Source organism: Grammomys surdaster, unplaced genomic scaffold (assembly GCF_004785775.1).
Source record: "Grammomys surdaster isolate TR1022 unplaced genomic scaffold, NIH_TR_1.0 126546, whole genome shotgun sequence".
NCBI classification, from domain to species: Eukaryota; Metazoa; Chordata; class Mammalia; order Rodentia; family Muridae; genus Grammomys; species Grammomys surdaster.
In genome coordinates, this window is record NW_021621338.1 from 4,351,144 (window position 1) to 4,360,640 (window position 9,497).

The 9,497-nt window shown below is 46.4% G+C and overlaps 1 long non-coding RNA gene across 1 annotated transcript in view; it reads right to left on the reverse strand.

Annotated features, from left to right (window-relative positions):
• Positions 1-8,931: 8,931 nt before the first annotated feature.
• Positions 8,932-9,497, reverse strand: part of LOC114615072 — an 8,167-nt gene continuing 7,601 nt past the window's right edge. The window contains exon 4 of the long non-coding RNA XR_003710421.1: positions 8,932-9,087. This is a non-coding gene — a long non-coding RNA (uncharacterized LOC114615072). The remainder of the gene's footprint in view (positions 9,088-9,497) is intronic.

Here is a 9,497-nt window from a genome sequence, read left to right on the forward strand (position 1 = left end):
AAAAGAGCAAGAGAGTAAGAGAAAGAGGAGGCGGCAAGCAGCCCCTTTTATTGTGGGCAGGCCTACCTGGCTGTTGCCAGGTAACTGTGGGGAGGGGCATACCTGGGTGTTGCCAGAAAACTGTGGAGGTGGAGTTTAGACAGAATATTAACACTATCACTAGAAATTTCCTAAGAATGTAGACAGGCATAAAACGGAAAAGCGTCTGTGAACGTGGAATGTTTACCTACCATGCTGAAGGGACTGGATTTGATGTCCAGCACTACATAAAGCAGGCATGGTGGCAAAGACCTGTTATCTCAGCCCTTGGGAGATGGAGGCAGGAAGATCAGAAGTTCAAAGTCATTCTTAGCTATGTAATGAGTAGGAGGTGGCCTTTCTTCAATCAAGCAAACAAACAAATGTTTTTCAAAAGAGAATTCATTCTGGACAGTGGAGGCACACACCTTTAATCTCAACACTTGGGAGGCATAGGTTGATCTCTGAGTTTGAAGCCAGCCTGGTCTGAAGGGGAAAAAAAGGAAAAAGAAAAGCAAAGAAGAAGAGGAGGAGGAAGAAGAGGAAGGGGAGACGAAGAGGAGGGGAGGAGGAAGAGGAGGGGGTAGGAAGAGGAGGGGGAGGAAGAGCAGGGGAGGAGGAAGAGTAGGGAGAAGAAGGGGAGGGGAGGAAGAAGAGGAGGAGGAGAGAATGAGGAGGGAGGATTTTCTTGTTCTCAAGGCATTGCTTTGAGAAATGCATCAATTTTGAGGACTGATTCTGGCTGTGTTCCTGTTTATCTCACTCACAGACTATTTTGGCTTTGTTGGTTCACGTAGTGCCCACGTTTCATAATGATGCTGCTAGAGGAGTAATAATCTTCCTACTTATAAGCACTTTGCATTTTTTCTTTAAAAAAAAATAACCATCAACTAATTTTGTTAGAACATCTTGAAATCACAAACTCACTTCATACTTGGCGGCAGGCGATGCCGCTGAGTCTTCTGTGGAACGCAGCAGGTTCTAATGATGCTGTGTATCTTTTTCCTGAAGAACATTTTGAAAAATGCTATATAAGAGAAAGAGAAGCACAGTCTTATCACCAGTGTAGAGTCCCCACGGAAAGGTGGCGCTGGAACGGAATGCTATTCTTCACGGCTGAGGGTAGATTTCAATTATTAATCTAGAGAGAGAAAAAAAAAAAAACTTTTCCCAGACCCCACTGGTTGACCCTGTCCTTTCTCAGGACTTTGACCAGAGCAGCTATGGTCTAGCCCCGAGCAGCAGAGGTCTAGCCCGGAGCAGCTGTGGTCTAGGCCCTCTGAGATCTCACTGAACCCAAGCAGCTTTCCCCGACTCTGTGGCACCGGCGGGTGCGATCTGTTCTTTGGCATATGATGCCCTCTGCTGGCTTCTAGGATTCACCACACAAGGATTGTGGGGTCTAGACTGAGTTAAGACTCAGACACATTCATTGTCATATGGGGAAAGGGTCAGATAAAAATAGCGCTCGGCCTTCCTGGAGCACACCATTGTTGGAAAAAATGACAAAGATCCACAAGTTGCCAAATGGGTCCTCTAGCCTCTCAGGCGCGCCAGTCACACAGGAGACTTGACATATAGTGAGAGCCCAGATTGTCCTTTGAGGTGCTCAGGAACACTGGCTGCTGTTGCTCTCCCTCAGTTTCTCCTTTTTTCATGCACGAGTTTAACATCTGGGCATAGGTCATGTTCCTCCAGATGCCAAACACGCTTGACTTGTCCTATATTTTGCTTTATCTGTGTTCTATGTAAACTACTATGACTTAGCATTTATTCCTGTGTAATGACCCGTTCTGCCCCACGTTCAGGGGCCACTTTGTCCCGGCCTGAGCTGCTGCTCTGGTCTGCGGGTCAGGGTCTAGCAAGAGAGAGAGTGGGGATGGAGGGGCAAGAGACGCAAAGCATGGAGACAAGACAGAGGGGCTGATCAAGTCTCATTTATTGAAAGGAAATCCTGGGTATTTATACCCTTTACCACGTGCCTTGTCCTCTTGGACAAGCACAGCTGAAGGTACTACATCACGTGCCTTGCAGTGTGGATACCACGTGCGCCTTGCAGCTGGGGGCACTAAACAGCAAAACAAGATATGTGAGAAAAACAAGATGTTTAGCAGAGTGTGCTCAGCTGTTGTGGGCTGTTGAAAACAAGTCTGTTGCCAGGGTATATGGCTTGAGATGGCTGCAAAGATGATAGCTGTTTTCTGCCAGGAGTCGGCTCCCAACATTCCTTAAATTGTCTCATTTTAATTTAAAGTTCTAAGGTAAGAGACACCTCTGGTTCTTTAGGAATTATCCTCATCTAGTGCAGAAATATTTGATTCTCATCCCAAATTCTTCACTTAAAAAAAAAATGGGCCTAGAGAGATGTCTCAGCAGTTAAGAGTGCTTGCTACTCTTCCAGGAGACCCAGGTTCGGTTCCTAGCAACCAGTAATTCTGGTACTTGGGAGACAAAAGAAGAAGGGTTGAAAGTTGACGGCTTGCCAGCCTGGGTTATATGAGACCATGTTTGAAAAAAAAGAAAATACAAATGATTTGGGGGAAGATACCTAGTATTTTTGTTGTTGTTGTTGAGACAGGGTTTCTCTACATATCTCTATCTGTCCTGGAACTCACTATGTAGACCAGGTTGGCCTCAAACACACAAAGATCAATCTGCATCTGCCTCCCGAGTGCTGGGATTAAAGGCATGTGTCACCATAACCAGCCCTGGTATCTTTTGATATTGATCTTTTTCTGTGTGTTCAGGATGCTATCTAACCCTTACATAGCTCTGGGGAGTTGGCCCTGAACATTAAAATCCTTATGGAAGGCACAGACTCTGCCTGAATTTTCATAGCTGATAAACAATTTTTCTGAATTTGATCATACCTTGGCTATCTTCAAATTCAACTAATAAGATTTTGCTTGCCTTCTGAAATTTCAAGTAGAATGACCTAAAGTGGTTGGTAAGGTGTAACTGTGGGGGCAGGGTCTGAGCAATGGAGACACCTGGTGTGTCTGGGAAGCAGGCAGTGGCCATGTGAGGGTAGCAACTAAGCCTTGTGATAAAAACAGGGTTAAACGTGTGATGTGGCATACAGGGAGCTCCGGGAGGGAGGACCAGAAATCCTTGATAAACAATCAGGAGGGGCTGGAGAGATGGCTCAGCGATTAAGAGCACTGACTCTTCCTCCTGAGGTCCTGAGTTCAATTCCCAGCAACATGGTGGCTCACAACCATGGGATCTCATGCCCTCTTCTGGTGTGTCTGAAGACAACTACAGTGTACTCATATACATTCAATAAATAAAATCTTAAAAAAAAATCAAGAGGAAGGACATTCTGCATCCTTGAGCCTGCTGAGTGTCTTGTGGGTTCACTTTGGTCATAGGCAATAATGTCTCCATGGGACATCTCACTCCTGATGATGACCATGGCTCTAATTTCCTCTTCTGCCAAACACATGATCCATGTGAACACAGAGCCAAGTCAAACCAGCCTCCTCTTCAAGGACTGGCTACCAGGACTGTGGTCAGCAGACACAGGTCTCCAATCATCAGCTCCCCTGCAGTCAACACCTCAGTGGCAGAAAACATCTCTGGCTGGGGCCATTCATATAGCCAATGACAAAGACAGCAAAGGCATGACATGGCCATTTCAACTTGGCAAGGGTCACCTGCAGTACAAACTCCCTCAGGGCTCCTGGGTTAGGGACTGGCTGAAGCTTGTGTGCCCAAACCCTATTTTACAGATGTTGCTTTAAGCAAACCTCTTGTACCACAAAGTCATCTCAACATTTATATCTAGAGAACCGTTCCTGTTACTGATCCGTTTTACATGCCTAAGACTCAAGAGACATGGGGTCATTTTCTTTCCACTCTTTTGGATGTGTGATTCTGACACACATCCAAAAGGCGAGCCTTCCCTAGCTCAGTGGCAACTGCACTGAGTCAGAATGAATAACTGGAGGCCTCAGGCTGAAGGGCAGGGGTAGCATGGCGCGGAGGAAGGTGGCAGGTATGTCAGGCCCTATGTCACATTCACCTCGAGGCTCCACAGACATTGATGAATCACATGCTCTAGGCCAGGCCTGTGCAAGGGGGAGAGACACTTGGAGAAACTCTGCAAGTCTCTGACCATAACTGTACCCAAAGGAAACTTAGCCTTCTGAGCTTGCAGTACGTTCCTAATCAATTCCCTGCTTATTTTTTCCATTAAATAGCTGATGTCTCGATAACAAAAATGAGCAAGGTCGGGGATGTGGCTCGGTTGGTAGAGTGCTTGCGGAGCACGTAGAGGACCCTCAGTGCAATCCCAGCATTGCTTAAGCCTGTAGTGTGATGCACACCTGTAACCCCAGCACTGGGGATAAAGGCAGGGTGACAAGAAGGCTCAAGACCATCCTTGGATACTTACCTGGTTTGGGATACATGAGACTTTGAAAAAAATTACATTTGGGGATCATTTTATCACTTGACATTTTATAGTGAATATTCCTGGTTCTGATACAATAAGTGAACTCCACATTTTAACACCTGTATAATACTCTCTCTCCCTCCCTACACACACACACACACACACACACACACACACACACACACACACACTGATTTTCTGATACAGAATTTTTTTTTGGGAAGCCCCCTGGAACTTCCTCTACAGACCATGCTGATGCCCATGTAATATTCTATCAGGTGATCAAGCCATGATTGTGTATAAACATGGCTACTTCCAACTCTCCAGACATCCAAAATGTACTCATAGTTACAGTTTCACCTATATACAGTTTTTCTCCCTTTGAATGACTTCTTTCTAGTATCTGTTTGGAAGTCCTATGAGGTGTCTGAAGCTAAATCTCCAGAAATCACAGATTTACAGCTTCACCCCCAATACACAAGGGCTTTCTCCACATCTTTTCCAGGCTTTGTTTTGCAGTTCCTAAGCCGTATTTCTACCCTTATAAATTGGAGTTCATTCTAGGTTCACATTTTTTTCTGTCCTGTAGACAAACTTTCAGTCTTTAAGGAACAGTGTGCCATTTGCCAGGAGATGGCGCTGTGGCACTGTTCTAGGACTTTGTGAGCAGACTTTTGAAGTTAACCAAGGTGTCTGTGTGCCCAGAAAGGGCCCTGCTTAGGAATCTGTTGGGCTCTCCAGTTTCTTATCTAAGCTCAGAAGACCTGGTTGGGTGAGGATATACCACTCTACTTAATTGCCTTGGGTTACCCTTCCCTGCAGAATAGTGTCCCCTCTCTGGCAAGTCAACATCAGTCAAGTTATAAAGTGTCATCTTCAGGCCAGAGACTCGGCTTGTATCTTTTAACACATCCAGAAGAGAGAAACATACAGAATAAGATCATGATGGAAGCTGGTGTTCACCAGGGCTGAATGCGAAGTGAGGTCCAGAATGTAAAAGGGGGGTGGGTGGGCCAGGGCTTAAGACCTGACCAAGAGCTGTTGTAGGCCAGGGCTTCTCCAGGAGACAAAATACAAGATAACACTGGAAGACAAGCCAGAGCAAACTGGAATGGGGCAGGGGGTGCCAAGTTAGGCATGGGTTGTATTCGGCAAGTCAACCAGTGCCAACGAATGTTTCATGGCAAGAAAACTGGTGTTTGGGCATCAGCACAGTTGGCCTGGGGTTTAGCTCACTCAGTGTTTTTCTTCCTGCTTTCTAGAACACATTCCTTTTATTGACCCCTCGAGGTCTGTCTGTTTTCTACCTCCTGAGGCAGAACCTTATCTCGGCTTCTGTGAAACTGTCATCTCTTTGTCTCCTGTCTGCAGCTCCTCCTCTGTCTCCTCTGCATCCTTGTCCCTCATTTACCCATTACTGATCGTCCTTCCTCAAGGCTACTCTCAGCTCAGTCTGTCCTCTGAGGAATCCAGGGTAATTGTACCCTACACCCGATGACTCAGCCCATATATCTAACTAATTGTACCCTACACACCTGTGCCCCAGACCTGCCTCTCTAACTGCTTGCCTGCTTTTTTCGAAGCATCTTGAATACACAGCCCAAACTCCCCCAAACAACCTTGCCCATTGTTGAGCGCCCTTGAGTGTTCCTTTCAGGATGAATGACACCAACGTCCATTCTGTTAGGCATTAAACCCAGAGGCATCCTTGAGGCCTCCTGCTCTCTCACTGGGTGTCCTGTCACTCCTAGTCATTCTAGATCCTTGACACTGGTCACTGGTCCCCTTCTCCTTTCCCCTCTATCCCACACCTAGGTGAAAACCACATTCTTTGGTCAGCCAGTCCAGAGCCTTGTAACCGGACTTCTCGCTCCCGCTTAGACCCTCTCTTAGTTTGTCTCTACAGGGAGTGTCATAACACACCTTTTCAAAGCCTGGGGCTGACCGTGCCCTATTGCCCGAGTGAAATCGCCACGTGAAATTTTCCACATAGGAAATTTTTTTCCTACATTGGTCTCTCTCTTTTACTCCTGTCATATCTTGTCACCCCACTGCTGGGAACATTGTTTTGTGTGGCCAACCAGTGCAGAATGGATGTTGGAGGAGAGGGAGGTCACCTCTGGGCTTCTGGGAAAACCAGAAGGCACCTATGACCCTCAACCTTGTAACTTTATTCGATGTTTCTCCACAGCAACCTCCGCCTGTGGGTGGAGGCCCTTTCACAGGGATTACCTAGGACCACCAGAAAACTCAGATATTTAGGTTATAGTTCATGACATCAGCAAAATTAGTTCTGAAGCAGCAACAAAAAAAAATAATTTTATGGTTGGGGGTCACCACAACATGAAGAACTGGACTGAATTAAAAGGTCACAACATTAGGAAAGTTGAGAACCACAGCTCTATAGAATACACACAGATCTCCTTAAAGGTATGTTCTGTTTCCTGCTGAGCCAGTCCCATGAGGCGTTTATGGACTTGGTCCAAGGACCTTCTAGAACTTAAAAGACTGGACATACAGAGGACTGAGGGATAGTTCTAGGCTAGGGATGTGGTGTAGCCCAAGGCCCTGAGTTCAAACCTCAGCACTGCAAGCAAAGTAAGAGAATGCATTTCTACCTTTGTGGCTTTCCTAACTATAGAAACAAATCTGACTGTGTGTCTGTTAACATGCTCATGGTGTAGCCATGTGCTCGTGCTCGTGTGCGTGCACACACACACCTTTTTCCCAGAAAAATGATGAATACAGAGAAGAGGATGAAATAAATGTACCATTACTTGCACACCAATGAAATGAACTTCCATGAAAAGACAGTCTTTTGCTAGCCACAGGCTCCTAGAGACCCAACTGCCTCCTTCTCCCAACCCCAGAGACACTACCCCATACTGTTATGGTGGTGCGTAGCTATGTATGAACTACTCTTGGCTCACCCAGCTTACAATGTTTGTCTTCATGAAGGCATGAAAGTTCTCTGCATCCACTAAACTCTACCCTTTGGATCTCATATCGGGGGCTAGTCATATGCAGTAGGATGTTCTCTTGAGCTCCTGGACAGCCATGCCAGGGGGTAACATGAGATGATCCCTCCTGTACACTGTGATGCCTGTATGTTTTGCATGTTGTGTTTTGCAGGTGTTTGCTTGTTTTTTAAACTCTTCTTGTCTATAAAATACCCACCTATGTGTGCTGTACCCATTCTTCATTTCAGTACAGTATACATAGTATCAAATAGTCAGTGATTTATTACAAGACACGTGGATAATATAAGGGTTGTGAGTATGTTCATGAGGGGAGGGGCAGGCAAAGCTACTGTGCCCAGTGGGTTAGACATATTGAATACATTTTCCAAGCAGTAAGCGCTCTTAACAGATGAATTACCTCCCCGGCTTCTACTTTGTTTGTTTGTTTGGTTTTGGGTTTTTCAAGACAGGGTTTCTCTTTACAACCACCACCCTGGCTGTCCTGGAACTCTATTTTTAGACCAGGCTGGCCTCAAACCCACAGAGATCTGGCTGCTTCAGCCTTCTGAATGCTGGGATTAAATCCATGCACCACCAGGCCCCAAGCCCTTTACTACTTTTAAAACAATAATTTAAAAAAAAATCACTTCCATAACTAGAAAGCTTTCCTTGATCTGATCACCCCAATCCCTGAGCCTAACTGCCAACTTTGTTTTGCCACATGTTCAGTGACTCCTCCCATCCCGTCCCTTCCCCACCCCTCCCCATCCCCATTCCATGCTCCTAGCAGGATTTTGACAATGGCTGCTCTCTGCTTAAAATGTCCTTCCTGCCTTGTGCCTCCTGGTTACTCTCTTAGGTATCAGCTGGAGCACTCCTCTTTAGAGAGACCTCTCCAATCTCTGAGGTGCTCACCTTTAGAACCTTTCTAGGTCCCCAGGTGCTGTCAAGGCTGTAATTTCTTTTAAAAGACACTGTAATTAGCCAGATCCAAGAGAATAGGTGACACCATTTTCTCCCCACTATCTAGTTGGATGCCAAGCACATAGCAGGTGCTGCCTGCTGCCAAGGTGAGAGAGCCAGCATAGCCCAGTCCCAGTGATATAACCAGGACAGAGGCTGACAGAGGACCTGGATTCTGGAGCTCTGTCTAGGCTGCCTCCTACCCACCCCCAAGTCAAAAACCCGGGAGTTGGACTGTGGGAAGATGCTCAGAGATAATGTTCTTTCCTGGAACAGTTGAGGCCCTCAGTTCAAGCATCAAATCTACTATCATAAAAACAAAGACAAAACAACAAGAAAAAAATAAAACAAAAGGAAAAAACCATGCAGGAGACAGCCTGGATCAAGATAACTGTAGAGGTTCATGGGGCTAGCCCTTCCTGTTGGTCCACTGAAGGTGAACTAAGAGGAAGCCTATGTTCTCTGGCATCCTCCCAACCCAGCCTTGGTGGGCAGCAGGCCCTGGGTCAGTCCTCAGCCCCAGTTCTTTATTTCAAGATTCTTCCAGGCAGGTTATTTCTCTCCTTGGTAAGATTGGAGGCTTGTGAGGAGCAGACACAAGGCAGGTGAGCTCTGAGGTAAGAGACGATGGCTCAGAGGGAATCTACGTGGAGCTGTGAGGTGGGCGTGGCAAGGTGACAAGGTGACGGGTGGAGACACTCTTGGGATATTAGGCAGGCTGTGGAAGCTGAATAAAGCTGTCTGGGACACCTAGAGGGAAAGGAAATGAGTGTTTCCCTTTTCTTTCTTTTTTCCTTCCCTCCATCTCTCTGGAGGGATGGCCTTTCCTCTCTCTGTTCTCCTAGGTCCCAGAGACTCAAGGCTTGTAGGAATTTTCAAGGTCTATCGTCTTCCTGAAAAGGAGAGTTACATCCCATTGCTAGAGATTCAGGGAAGGAGGGAGGGGAAGAGGAGAGGACGGAGGTTATTGGGAGGGGAAGGTTCACAGGCCTAAATTCCTGGGCTCCTGCAGCTTTAGTCATCCTGAGGAAAGAAGGGGGGGCACAACAAAATGATTTAGAGACCAAACTCTGTACATGGGGGAGTGGGGGAGACATGAAGACACAAGAAGGCAGAGAGAGAGAGAGAGAGAGAGAGAGAGAGAGAGAGAGAGAGAGAGA